Source organism: Phodopus roborovskii, unplaced genomic scaffold (genome assembly GCF_943737965.1).
Source record: "Phodopus roborovskii unplaced genomic scaffold, PHOROB, whole genome shotgun sequence".
Taxonomy (NCBI): Eukaryota; Metazoa; Chordata; class Mammalia; order Rodentia; family Cricetidae; genus Phodopus; species Phodopus roborovskii.
In genome coordinates, this window is record NW_026126602.1 from 6,070,671 (window position 1) to 6,084,593 (window position 13,923).

Here is a 13,923-nt window from a genome sequence, read left to right on the forward strand (position 1 = left end):
CACAAATGTCAGCTCATGCTGGCAAGGATGTTGAATAAGGGGAATACTCATACATTGCTGATGGGAGCTCAAACTTGTATAACTACTATGGAAATCAATATGATGGTTCCTCAGAAAGTTGGAAACACATCTATCTCAAAACTCAGCTATATCACTCATTGGCATATACCCAAAGGACACTTCATCTTGCCACAAGGATGTTCAACCGTGTTTATTGCTGCTCTATTCATAAAAGTCAGAAACTAGAACCAACCTAAATGTCCTTCAACAAAAAAAAAAAAAAAAAAAAAAAAAAAAAAAAAAAGAATGAAGAAAATGTGTTACATGTACAAATTGGACTATTACTAAGTTGTTAAAAAATGACATGAAATTTGCAGGCAAATGAATGGTACTAGAAAAAGAATAATCCTGAGTAAGGTAACCTAGACCCAGAAAGATAAACCTGGTATGGATTCAGTTCCATATGGATATTAGCCATTAAATAAATCATAACCAAACTAAAATCTATACAACCAGAGAGATTGGGTATAAAAGAAGGGACTTAATTTTCTTTTAAAAATTGCTCTTGATTTCATTTTTATTCTCTCTCTATTTCTCTCTCTCTCACTGTGTGTGTGTGTGTGTGTGTGTGTGTGTGTGTGTGTGGTTTCTTTTGGAGACAGGGTTTCACTGTAACTGGGTGTTCTGGAACTCACTATGTAGTCCAGGCTGGGCTTGAATTCATAAAGATTTACCCACCTTTGCTTATCAAGTGCTGGAATTTAAGGCATGAGCCACCATGCCTAACTTGATTTTTAATTGTCAATGAAGAATGTGAATGTTGATATTGATTAATCATGAATTTCTCTCTCTCTTTTTTTTTTTTTTGGTTTTGATTTATTTATTTATTTTAGTCTTTGTTGTTTTAGAAAAGATGATCCATTCATTCTTTGGAATGAAGAGCTGTGTTCAGGGATCCATCAATAATGCTGAAAAGGACCCAGTTATCCACCTCTACTCATATACCCAGTCATGAGCACAAGGCTTGTAGTCATCAGTTCTTCAGGCTTAAACCATAGATTGATCTCTTTCTCTGCACTTTGCACTGAATCACTACCATGAATGATGTTTCTGCCAACCTGAATGTAAAATTCCACTCGAATGGTGGCTGGCTTAGAATCAGCTGGATTGGTCTCTCCCAGCATCATTTGACCTGTCTTTACCACATTGAGCCCCTCCCAGACCATGGCCACCACAGACCCCGAGTTCATGTACTTCACCAACTTCGGAGAAGAAATGATGGTCTTTCAGGTCAATGTAGTGCAGCTTCAGGTGCTCCTCAGAAGCCCAAAGTAACTTAATGGCCACCAGGCAGAACCCCTTCTGCTCGAAGCGCTTGTTGATCTCACCCACCAGGCCACGCTGCACATCATCTGGCTTGATGGAAATGAAGGTAAGCTCGAGGTTGGCCATGGTCCTGTGAAAGTCGGCTGGTGCTCCGGTGTTTGCGATGAGCGATGGGAGCAGCCCTTGAATTTCTCTTTTAAAATGAGTAAGGTAAGGGAGATAAATATCTATACTAATTTTAAAAATCTACAAGTTGTCAGTGTGATGAGTGAATGCACGTCACCTACCAAATTCTCATACTGAGGCTCGACTTTGGTGGTGTACACCTTTAGTCCCAGCACTCAGGAGGCAGAAGCTGGTGGATCTCTGTGAGATCCAGGCCAGCCTGGTCTGCAAAGCTAGTTCCAGGACAGGCTCCAAAGCTACACAGAGAAACCCTGTCTCGAAAAACTGAAAACAAAAAATCACATATTGAGATCCCTACCTTAACTGCTTTAGAAGGTGACTTAATTTAGAAATAGGGTCTATCCCCAGTAATTCTTGCTCAACTTGACACATGCTTGAGTTATCTGGGAAGAGCTACCTCAAGTGGGGAAAATCTTCATCAAATTGCCCATAGGCAAGTATGTAGGGCAATTTCTTGTTTGATGAAGGATGTGGCAGGGACCAGCCCATGGTGGTAGTGCTACCCTGGTCTGGTGGTCCTGGGTCACATAAGAGCAAGATGAGCAAGCCTCGACGAGCACACCAGTAAGAAGCACTCCTCCACAGCCTCCACTTCAGTTCCTGCCTCCATGTTCCTGCCTGTGGTTCTTTTCCTGACTCCCCTTCATAATGAACTATATATAAACCAAGTTGTGTAAGTTCTTTCTTTCCCGAGTCTTTAGGTGATAGGATTTCATCACAGCAGTAGAAAACAAATTAAGACAGGGTCCTTGAAGTTATATCATTTATGGTAAGAGCATATGAGTGATTGGGCTCTTAAGACACTATGCCTTCAACTTGTGAACCCAGCCAACTGTACAGGTTGAATACCTCAGGGAGACTTATGGCACTGCCAGAAGCTGTGGAACCACCAGAAATAAGGAGAGAGTCTGGATCACTTCTTTCCCACCATTCTTAGAAGGAGCCGATCCTGCCATGCTTCCATCCCTAGAACCATGAGACATTAGGCTTTTGCTATTTAAGCCATCCAATGTCAGGCAGTATTAGAACATCCCAGAAAGCTAATATAGGCAGCTATTTGCCTTAAGGAAGTTATTAGTGTTGAAATAATAATATAAAGATAGCACATCAATTGCTTGTTCTGAAAAAAAAATGCTTTTTTAATTGATGTTCACCCTCATTTGATATTTAGCTATTATGTTTATAGCTAAAATTTAATATTTTCCCAGGCAGCATAAATTAATTTTCTCTAGTTTCATAAGTAGATTTGAGCTTCCATTCTCACTAAAAAATATATCTTAGAATCATCCTAGATGTCTTCTTAAAAAGAGAGAGAGATGATGATGACGAAATTAGGACTGAAAGGTTTTAGTGCAATGCTCTGTATTGTCGCAGTTTTCTGCCTCCAAGGAGGCAGAGTAGAGAAAATTACATATATCCTTCATTTTGCATGGCTATCTCCTGAGAAAAGGTTGAAGACGGTATTTAGGCCAGTTTTGAACACTTGTGTTCTTGTTACTCGAAGTATCGGACACAACATTTGATATAAAAGATGGAAGAGGACCCAAACCTTGAGGCTTCCTGATGAGTCCTGCAGATGTAAAGCAGATGCGCCTCGGACGTACCTGGGTGCCTCCTTACTACCCATTTGTCAAGTCTTTCTTTAGAACGACAGGGAAATTAAACTCTTTTGTGGAAGTTATAGCACTCTCTTGAGCCTTCTCTATTGAAAATATATGATTTATTGCTTCTCCACATGTTGTAACCTCTTCTTTGCTTTGCTCACCCTTCCATTATAGATTGAATTTTCACCTTCAAATCATAGGCTAATTCTTGGCAACACATGATATGACTGTGTTTGGAGATAGGGCCTTGAAAGGAGGAATTAGCAAAAATTATAGTGTGCCCTGACCAAGACGGTTGGTGGCTTTAAAGCAAGTGGAGAATAAGTGGACACAAAGAAAGGCCTTGTAAAGATAAAATGAGACACACTACAGAGAGAGGCTACCCAAAGAGTCAAGTCTGCCATGTCCCTTACCTTAGAAGTCCCACCTCTGGAGTTGTGAGGTGGTTTGTAGTCCCAGGCCACCTGGCCAGTAGTACTCTGGGGCACATCTTCAGTGAAAACACAGCCAACTTTTAACAGGCCCCTCCTCTGCTGACTAACACATATCATGTATTAACCTTTCTTATTCTCTTTCCTACAGAAGTCAGCCCCAGTTCCCAGCAGAGGAGCTTATTGTAACCACTCTGTTTTGGTGAGAGGAAAATAACCAAGAGGCTAAGATGATATATGTATTACACACACACACACACACACACACACACACACACACACACACACACACCTCTAGGTAGCATATTTTAAAAGTATTTTTCTTTAGAAGTCAGGAAGTGGGCTTGGGTCCTGAGCATTAAGTATTGTCATCTGATCTTCTCACATATAATTAATAATATAACTAATATGTAGGTGGTAGCTCTTAAAGAGGCAGGTTATTGAACCTCTCAGGTTATTTATTTGTATGGTAGCACAGTTTTTTTTTCTGGAGGCTGAGCCATGTTGCAGAGGTTTACTTTAAATCTAAGAGCTGTGGGAGGTGTATCAGAATTTGGGGTGACTGAATAAGGGGGACTTTCAGTGCTCTGAGCATGGGGGTATCTGTAATGGACCATATGTCCCTTACAGAAGGTCTCTGAAATCTGAACATGGCCTTGGGTTTTTGGGAGGTGTTATAACGGCCCCCAAAAGATACCTATATCTTAGTTCTGGAGCCTTTGGAAGGTCCTTTTACATGGCAAAAGGGATTTTGCAGATGGAGTAAATATAAGGGCCTTGAGAGGGATGCTGTCTTGATCATCTCTGTAGGTCTAGTGTGATCACAAGCATCCATATGAGAGGAAGGGGGGACAGAAGTGCTAGCATGAGAAGATGTGACAGATGACAGAGGCAGGGATACAGTCATGAGAGTGTGAGCCAATGAATATAAGTAGCTGGGTAGCCTCAAGAAGCCGGAAAAATCCTCCCCAGTGCCTCCAGAAGGAATTCAGTTCTATGTACAATTTGAAATCTACCCCATAAAGAAGACACCAGAAATTGGAAAATCTCCTATGCTCTTGGATAGGTAGGATCAACATAGTAAAAATGGCAATCTTGCCAAAAGTAATCTACAGATTCAATGCAATGTCCATTAAAATCCCAGCACAATTCTTCATAGACCTTGAAAGTACAATACTCAACTTTATATGGAAAAACAAAAGACCCAGGATAGCCAAAACAACCTTGTACAATAAAGGAACTGAATTTCCAGAGACATCACCATCCCTAACTTCAAGCTCTATTATAGAGCTACAGTCCTAAAAACAGTTTGGTATTGGCCCAAAATTAGACAGGTAGACTAATGGAATCGAATTGAAAACCTTAACATTAACCCATTTACCTATGAACATCTGATCTTTGACAAAGTAGCTAAAATTATACAATGGAAAAAAGAAAGCATCTTCAACAAATGGTGCTGGCATAACTGTATGTTATTGTGTAGAAAACTGCAGATAGATTAATATCTGTCCCCATGCACAAAGCTTAAGTCCAAATGGATCAAAGACCTCAACATAACTTCAGCCATACTGAACTTCTTAGAAAAGAAAGTGGGAGGTGCCCTTAAAAGAATTGGTACAGAAGACTGATTCCTGAATATAACACCAGTAGCACAGACACTGAGATCAACAATTAATAAATGGGACCTCCTGAAACATAGAAGCTTCTGTAAGGCAAAAGACACAGTCAATAAGACAAAATGGCAGCCCACAGAATGTGAAAAGGACTGATCTCCAAATTATACAAAGAACTCAAGAAGCTGGTTACCAAAACACCACATAATCCAATTAAAAAGTGGGGTACAGAACTAAATAGAGAATTCTCAATAGAGGAATCTAAGAAAGTACTCAACACCCTTAGTTATCAGGGAAATGCAAATGAAAACAACTCTGAGATACCATCTTACTCCTATCAGAATGGCTAAAATAAAGAACATCAATGGCAGTTTATGCTGGAGAGGATGTGAAGAAAAAGAAACAATCCTGCACTGCTGGTGGAAGTGCAAACTTATACAGTCACTTTGTAAATCAGTATAGTGGTTCCTCAGGAAAATGGGAATCAGTCTACCACAGGACCCTGCAATCCCCCTCGTAGGCATATACCCAAAAGATGCACATTCATACAACAAAGACATATGCTCAACTATGTTCATAGCAGCATTATTTGTAATAGCAAGAACCTGGAAACAACCTAGATACCCCTCAAATGAAGAATGGATAAAGAAAATGTGGTACATTTACACAATGGAGTACTACTCAGCAGAAAAAACAAAAAACACAAACAAACAAACAAACAAACAAAAAACAAACAAAACCTAATGGAATCTTGAAATCCCCAGGCAAATGCATGGAACTGGAAGAAACCATCCTGAGTGAGGTAACCAGTCACAAAAAGACAAACATGGTTTTACTCACTCATATATGGATTTTAGACATAAAGCAAAGGATCACCAGCCTTCAATCCACACCACCAGAGAAGCTAGGAAACAAGAAGGACACTAAGAGAGATATGCATAGTCCCTGACAGAAGGGGAAAGGGACATGATTTTCTGAGCAATTTGGAAGGGGGGGGAGAGGGAGTTAGGAGAAAGTGAAGGGGAGAAGAAGAGGGGAGAGGAGAACATGAGGGAGCAGGAAGATTGAGTTGGGGTTAGGATAGAGGAGAGCAAGAAAAAAGATACCATAATAGAGGGAGCCATTATAGGTTTAAAGAGAAATCTAGCAATAGGGAAATGTCCAGAGACCTACAAGGATGACCCCAACTAACAACCTAAGCAATAGTGGAGAGGCTACCTTTAATGCCCTTCCCTGATAATGAGATTGATGACTACCTTATATGCCATCCTAGAGCCTTCATCTAGGAGCTGATGGAAGCAAAGGCAGACACCCACAGCTGAACACAGAGCCGAACTCTTGGAATCCAGTTGCAGACAGGGAGAAGTGAGGAGCAAAGATGTCAAGACCAGTCTGGAGAAACCCACAAAAACAGCTAACCAGAGCAAGGGGGAGCTCATGGACCTTCGACTGATAGCTGAGAAACCAGCATAGGACTGACAGACTGACTCAGACCCCCTAATGTGGGTCTCAGTTAGGAGGCCTGAGCAGCCTATGAGACCTCTGACAGTGGAACCAGGATGTATCCCTGGTGCACGATAGGACTTCGGGAGCCCATTCCCCATGGAGGGATACTCCCCTAACCTAGAGACACAGAGGAGGGCCTGGACTCTACTCCAAATGACTTGAAAGATTTTGCTGATTCCTCATGGAAGGCCTCACTCTCCCTGGGGTGTGGATGGAGGATGAGATGGGAGGTTAGTGGGGGGCATGGGAGGATGGCAGGGAGAGGGAATTAGAATCAATATGTAAAATGAGAAAAAAATTAAATAAAATTTTTAAAAAATAAATGTAAGACAAACTTGTGACATTTTAAACCATTTTGGAATTATTTGTTCACCAAATCCTGTATCTCAAATTGTATACTTTTAAACCCAGAGTCAGGCCCAGACCACAGACAGGCCTATGCAGCCCAACTCATGGTACTCTCCAGAAGGCTTGCATTTTCCATTTGGGAAATGAGTGTAAAAAGCATGCGATTAGTGTGATCTAATTATCTGATCTTTCAAGTCATCTAATTAATCATACCAGAGCAGGCTGGCCTGTGATCTACTTGATCCGATTATATGACTAAATTGATTGATTAATTTAGTAAATTAATTCATAATGATCCACTAGTGGCTGCCAGTGCATAAATGAATTACCTCATTAGGAAAATGGTTTATAAGCCTTTTCTTTTTTGCTTTCCTTAGGAAAAACAGCCAGAAATCTTGCTGCTTTGTTTTTGGATACAGAAATCTGACAACTCAATCAGCCTGTTGGGGAGATACTATATTCAGGAGCAGAGAGAGGGTTGAGTTAGTTGAGTCAGGATGATCAACCCTGAGCTCAGTGACTTCTGAAGACTCCTCTTTGAAATTCCTCCTGGTTTAGAGGTGCATATGCAGAATGCACATGAGACAACACCTTGTGCATACCTAGCAAGCACTCAGCCTGGACTTGCCTGACACATTAGGAGCTCTCTAAATAAGTGCTGTGAACTAGTTACTGCCTGTTCTGGGATGCATATCCCATCCTGGGCTACCAGTCACTGACCTCTGAATGTGTGGCTGAAGATGATATATGTGATTCCCAGGACTCATCCTCTGATGCAGAGAGTGCAGTCTCAGAGGATGTAGGCAGTACAAGGTAATGAAGTGCTGGTGATGGTGTTGGTCGCCAAAAGCCAATAAAGCAACAGCATCCACACAGTGATATTAAGTGTTTCACTAATAGCCCTCTCTTCTCCCTTTCATTTTCTCTTTCTTTGTCATCACTTTCTCTCAATTCTTTCTTTTCTCTTTCAAGCAAATCATTACCTTTTGAAGTATTTTAGGTTTAAAGGTAGGGGCTGTTCAGGATTGTTATCCTAGTACTTGAAAGGCTGAAGCAGGAAGATTATGAGTTGCAGGCCAGTCTGGGCTACAAAGTGAGACTGTTACAAACAATCAAATGAAAATGTATTTTACATTTAAAATATTCTAATTACCAATGATCTTCAGAGGAGCTGTTCCACAAAATGCTTTCAATGATGTTTTCTTTGAGTTATCCCCAAGGCTAGATTATCTGATGGGAAGCTTTGGCAAAGACCTTGTGAGATTTCTTGGGTATAGATGGAATTCCAGGAAGTGGTAGCCTTCTCTAAATATATCTGGGATGTGAGAGTAGTGGCCATTAAAGCATTCAGATCTCAGGTTCTGGCTGCCAATGGCATCCTGCCCTGATCCCACCCATCTGCTTCCATCCAGCCAAGTGAGGATGGCAAACACCATTTTAGAAGTCTAGCTTCCTCACAGCTCTGCCCTAAGATTGCTGAGGAGGGACCAGGTCCAGATTGAATGGCTCTGTGAAGGTTGCATTGTAAAGAAGGCCTCAGACACTTGGATTGTAGACTATCGCTTCTCAAGCAGCAAACGGATCTCAGAGCAACTGAGTTTGCCCCAAACCAGAGTTCCCACAGCCACCTGGATTCCAGTGCACTGCTTAAGCTCTTAGTGGATTAGAACACAAGCATAAGAAAATGAGTGGCACCTCCCTTGTCTGAGGTTAAGTTGTGGCAACATAGCAGTATGCAAGCTTGGATCCTAGAAAATATCCTAGAGAGTTGTTTGTCTTCTGTAGCTAAGAAGAATGTAGGTTCTACTGACAGATTGGCACAAGTCATGTCCCAGCTTTATCACAACTAGGTGGGTTATTTGACTTCTATATATTCCATATTCCATATTCATGTGGAAAACATTAAGTCTATGGATTTTTCTAGCCATGACACAAACATTGAGAGACAAAGAGTAAACAGATTTGGAGAGAGAGTTAATTGGTCAAGAGTTCTTGCTGCTCTTCTAGAGGATTGGAGTTTGGATTCTAGCACCTACATGCAACTCCAGTTCCAGGGTATCTTACATTCTCTTCTAGTCTACACATACACACCACACCACACACACATACACACAAACACACACACACACACAATGTTCACTCATATGCATAAAAGAGTGAGATATTCAACTTATATTTGTTTATAATTTTATGTTTATTTTAATGTCAGTCTTGACTGTGTCCACATCTGGAGAAGGCACCACCAACTTTCCCTGCAAATACCACCACTTCCCAATTCCCTAGATATTTTCCCAAAATTCCCCACTTTAGCTCAGTGGTTGAAGAGGATTATAATATTGAGCCCATAGTGCCGCAGTCTGTGTATGGTACAATTTACATTCTGACAGCAGGGATAAGTCAATGTTCATGACTTTGCATAGGTCCCTCATTCACTCCAAGCTCATCAGAGACATAGCTAACTGGCCTATTCCTAGAATGATCACCTTTCCAGAAATCTTTCCCTGGTGCTTGTGGCCCATCCTGAATACCCAGATGATGACCTTCTCAGTACAAAGCCTTCACAGCCACATTTTACAGGGTTAAGATGATTCAAGAATCACAGCATCTTTGTAAAAGCACCAGTTTATGTGTCTGCATGGAGTCTTCAGAATATATATGCAATGGCTAATTGATGCTGATTTGGTCAGCAACTTAGTCCCTGGAGATGGATGATTGATGTAGACTTACTGAAAAAGCTGTGCATGGAAATGGGAGTGGCTTGTGTTCAATAGTGATGTGTCTAGTGTATCAAGCATTTTCTATGCACTATGTTCAAACACCTTTACAAGTAAAGCTAGATCTCAGTGTCTACATTTTGCATCCATGGATCCACTCAAATATGGAACAGAAAGTTTAAATACAAGTTGCATCTGTAGTGAGCATGTGCAGAATTCTGGTCATTATTCCCTAAACAATTTCTCTGGTAGCCCCTTATGTAGCATTTCCATCATATTGACTATAAGCAATCATGGAGGTGATTTAAAGTGCATGTGTAAATGTGCACATCCCTTTTTCACGATAAAAAGGTTTATTTATTATTTTTATGTAGTTTTAATTCTATGTGTTTTTCACAACATTCATTCCCTGACCCTTTGAATCCGCCCCCTGCCCCTGTAAACCCCCCCCGAATAAAACAAAATTCAAGAGAAGAAGGAAGAAAATAAAATAAGAAAATTTTTCAAAAAGGGAGGAATTAAAAATCTTGTCATAGAAGCTACAGTGTGACCTAACAAGTCATGCTGTATACCCCTTTGTTTATACATCTATCTCTATCTGCAAGTGATTATTGCAAAGAGTCATTGGTCTGGTTCAAGGCTCCTGGTCTCCATGACACATTAGATACTGGGCCCACACTAGAACTCTTTGTGGACATCACATTGCCGCCGTGTTGTGGAGAACTTGCAGCTTTGGGTCTGTGGGTCTGGTCCCTTCACATCCACATGGGGTGGATGTTTGGTGGGCCTGGGCAGTTGTAGTGTTGGTTTGCCAGATGGAAAATGGGGACAATTCTCCCATGGTCACAATTTCAGGACTGGATCACCTATACCTTCGCTAACAGTGTTAACTCTATCATGCTGCCCTGGAGAGCTGCAGGCCCTGCTCTCCTGAGTGTTGCAGCTGGTGGGGATTAGGGATACATCTCCCATACTAATGACCACAGGGCCAATTCTCCAACCTGCCTTAGACATTGATGGGCAAGGAGGGAGGCTTTTAATTTCCCTTCCCATGCTGCTACAAGACAGATGAGAAATGGGGGGTAGCCTTCTCATGCTGACACCTTCTGGGTTGGCTCTCCCACCCCTGTGCTAACAGGGTTGGCTCTATTGTATGTACATATTATATGCAAATATGCTAGGTACTTGAGCCTCATGTATTTTCGAAGGATAGGAGGTTTTGGTGAGTATGTCTCACAGGTACTGAGGGACAACTGTACCAACCTACTTGATCTTTAAGGTCATAATAGACGAGGAAACTGAAAATTTGAGAGCTGGTGACCTACCTTATGCCTCTTAGAGATGCAAGTGATAAGCATGGAATTAAATACAACTAGAGAGAGTCCAAAGAGCACTCCCAACAGCCCAAAACCTGGAAGTGAGAGCAAAAACAAACCGTTCTAATAGTTACCTGTTTCTCTTTAACTTAGACCACCAAAATGCACTTGCTTGAGATGACAATTTATTCTCTGACCATATCTGTAGGTTGAGGCTCCAGCCCTAGCTCAGCTGTGTCCCCTGGCTCTTGTTCCCTCATTAGAGAGCAATGAAGCCACTAGAAGAGAAACTGGGTCATCCCAATGCAAAATTGGAATCAGAGCCCCCCTTTCAATTCTTGCCATGTAGATATTTCCAAAGCTGCCTACCCAATTCATGCTGTGACAGTCAAGGCTTTTAGTGACAGGGAGACACCAAAAGCAAACCCATTTTTGTTTTTTGCACCTCCTTCCAGATGTGACATACCATAATTTCTGCAGTATTTTGGTCATCAGAAGCAGAGTGATGAATGCAGGTTATGTTGATGGAAAAGACACACACCAGGTAAGAATGTTCAGAGCAGGGTTCATGGAGGGTGTCCTAGAGACTGCCTGCTGCAGAACCATTGGAAATTGGAAAAAATAAAAACTAAGCAATAAGCAATAGAGGTGAACTTCAAGTCTAAATTGTCGGAGATATTCTCCCCACATTTACCTTTGAGAAGTGCATTTTTTTTGCTTTGCTTTCTTCTTTTTATGAATGAAAACAAGCTTAAGTTTACACATTTATTAAAGCCCAGAAAAAGAACTGCCTATGTCTGCATGGCCTGAAATGCCCCACTGTGTTGGAGAACCACTCCATTAGGTGTGGTAGGGAGCCCTTCTGCCTGAAGATGAGGCAATTTCAAAGGGCAGGGGCATCCTTCTGCCTCTCCCTCTAGTCTCTCCCAGGTAGCCCATCTTTCTGGCAGCCTCTGCTCCTTCCAATTCAGCAGCTCCTGACGTCCCTGCCATTTTCACTGAGCAGCACTGAAGCTAGGTCAGGCTGCTCTTTCATTAAAATTTCCCACAAATACAGCACTGTCGATTCCAAAATGGTTTTCCAGGCCTGGTCAGTCACTAAGAAAGCCCGAAGAGCCTTGGGGGTTGTCATGGCAACCGCCAACCCAGAAAGGCAAGGAGGACAAGCAGGCTAAATTGGCTGCCTGGGGAAAGGGGGGGGGCGTCCAGTTTTGGAGCCCGGAGCCAGACTGGGATGTGTGATGCATACAGAATAGCCCCGTGGAGCAGGGAAGTGGGCGTCTTTGAAAGCAGGTCACAGAGGAAAGTCTGAAGGGCCAGTGTCAGGCAGCTAGCCCAGGCCTTCCCAGATATGTTAGTCAGGGCTGACTCTGTGCTCCAACCTCCACCACCCCACCTCAGCCCCCATATCTCATGCATGTGCCATTGATGTAACACCTCATATAAACATTTCTTCTGACAAAGTACATGAGACAAGAGAGAGCCCCTGTAAGAGGCATGTGTTCCCCTCCCCTCACAGAAGTGCAGTGTTTTGTAGAGCGCTCTCCCCCCGCACCCCCCCAGGCCAAGCTCCACTGTCTTATACTTTCTTTGTTTTTGTTTTTTCCCTTCCTGCTCTTTCTCTTGTCTATTTAATGGGATCTAAATATTTTTTGTTTGTTTTTTATTTTTTGTTTTCCCCCTCTTATAAGTTGTCTGCTGCCACCTGCCGGAAAGTCTTATCACTTGCACATAAAATTGCAAACAATAACAGAGCTGAGAAAATGACAGGGCCTGCTGGTGTCCTAAGGCCACTGAATTAATCCAGGCTAATACAGATGCTTCTATTTAAACACAGCTGCCGTGGCAGCTGTGACTGGACGAGAAACAAATGCCAAACAGTCAAATCAGTAACAGAAAGGCAACATTTTCCTCTTTCTACCTGTGAATCAAGCACAAATGTTGCAAATCTCAACTTAATGGATCATATCTTTGTAAAATGCTTTCTATCCTGAAAATGGCAAATGTAGGCAAAAGAACCAAAATTCAAGGGGCAATGAATACACGGATTTCAGATTCACCAGAAGAAGGTCTTGGTTTCTTCAGAGGCAGGAGCCGAGGAGAGGTCTGGGTGAAGAGCAGCCTGCAGTGGAGGCTGTTGTGTTGTGAGTCTTGAACGTTCCTCCAAGGTTTCGTTGCCAGCCTACAATGCTACTGAAGGTGGTGGAACCTTTAAAAGATGGGGACAGAGAAGAAGGAAATTAAGCCACTGGAGACTGTTTTGAAGGTGATTTTGGGAGGGCAGCACATTCCTGTCTCCTCTTTGCTCCCTAGCTGTCACTAAGTGAACAGACCTCTAATCAGATGATCCCATCCATGCTGTGCGGTGTTACTAAGGGCCCAAAGCAACCTGGCAGAGTGATTATGGACCAAATCTCCTGAAATTATGAAGCAAAATAAACCTCTCTAAATTTGTTTGTCTTGGGTATTTTTCTAGTATCAGAAAGCTGATTAATACAGGGGTTCACATTAGCATTCACCTAATAAGGGACACTGCAAATCAAGCACGCTGCCTCACATGAAATAAAGGCTGTCCTCCTATTTTGACAAGCACAGCTTGCTACAAACATGGAATGGACAGAAGTTCTCTAGTATTAAATGACAGAATCCCAGTCTGAAAGGAGGACCAGCCCTGTGCTCTTAGACATGCAGCCCTTCTCTTCATGCTCCTGGTTCTCAGTTTCACCTTATACAATGGCAAGAGGCAGGTAGAGTGGTTGGAAGTGGACTTCAGACTGATGGGGTAGGCAACTGGAGGTTCCCAGGTGCCAGAGGGATGTGGGAAAGAGGCACATTGGATCTGGGAAATATGGATCCCCAGCCTCCTAGGCTACCTGTTG

General features: G+C 42.2%; 1 pseudogene; it reads right to left on the reverse strand.

The window, feature by feature from the left end:
- Positions 1 to 879: 879 nt before the first annotated feature.
- LOC127237400 (nucleoside diphosphate kinase B-like) lies at positions 880 to 1,482 on the reverse strand (annotated as a pseudogene).
- Positions 1,483 to 13,923: the final 12,441 nt, after the last annotated feature.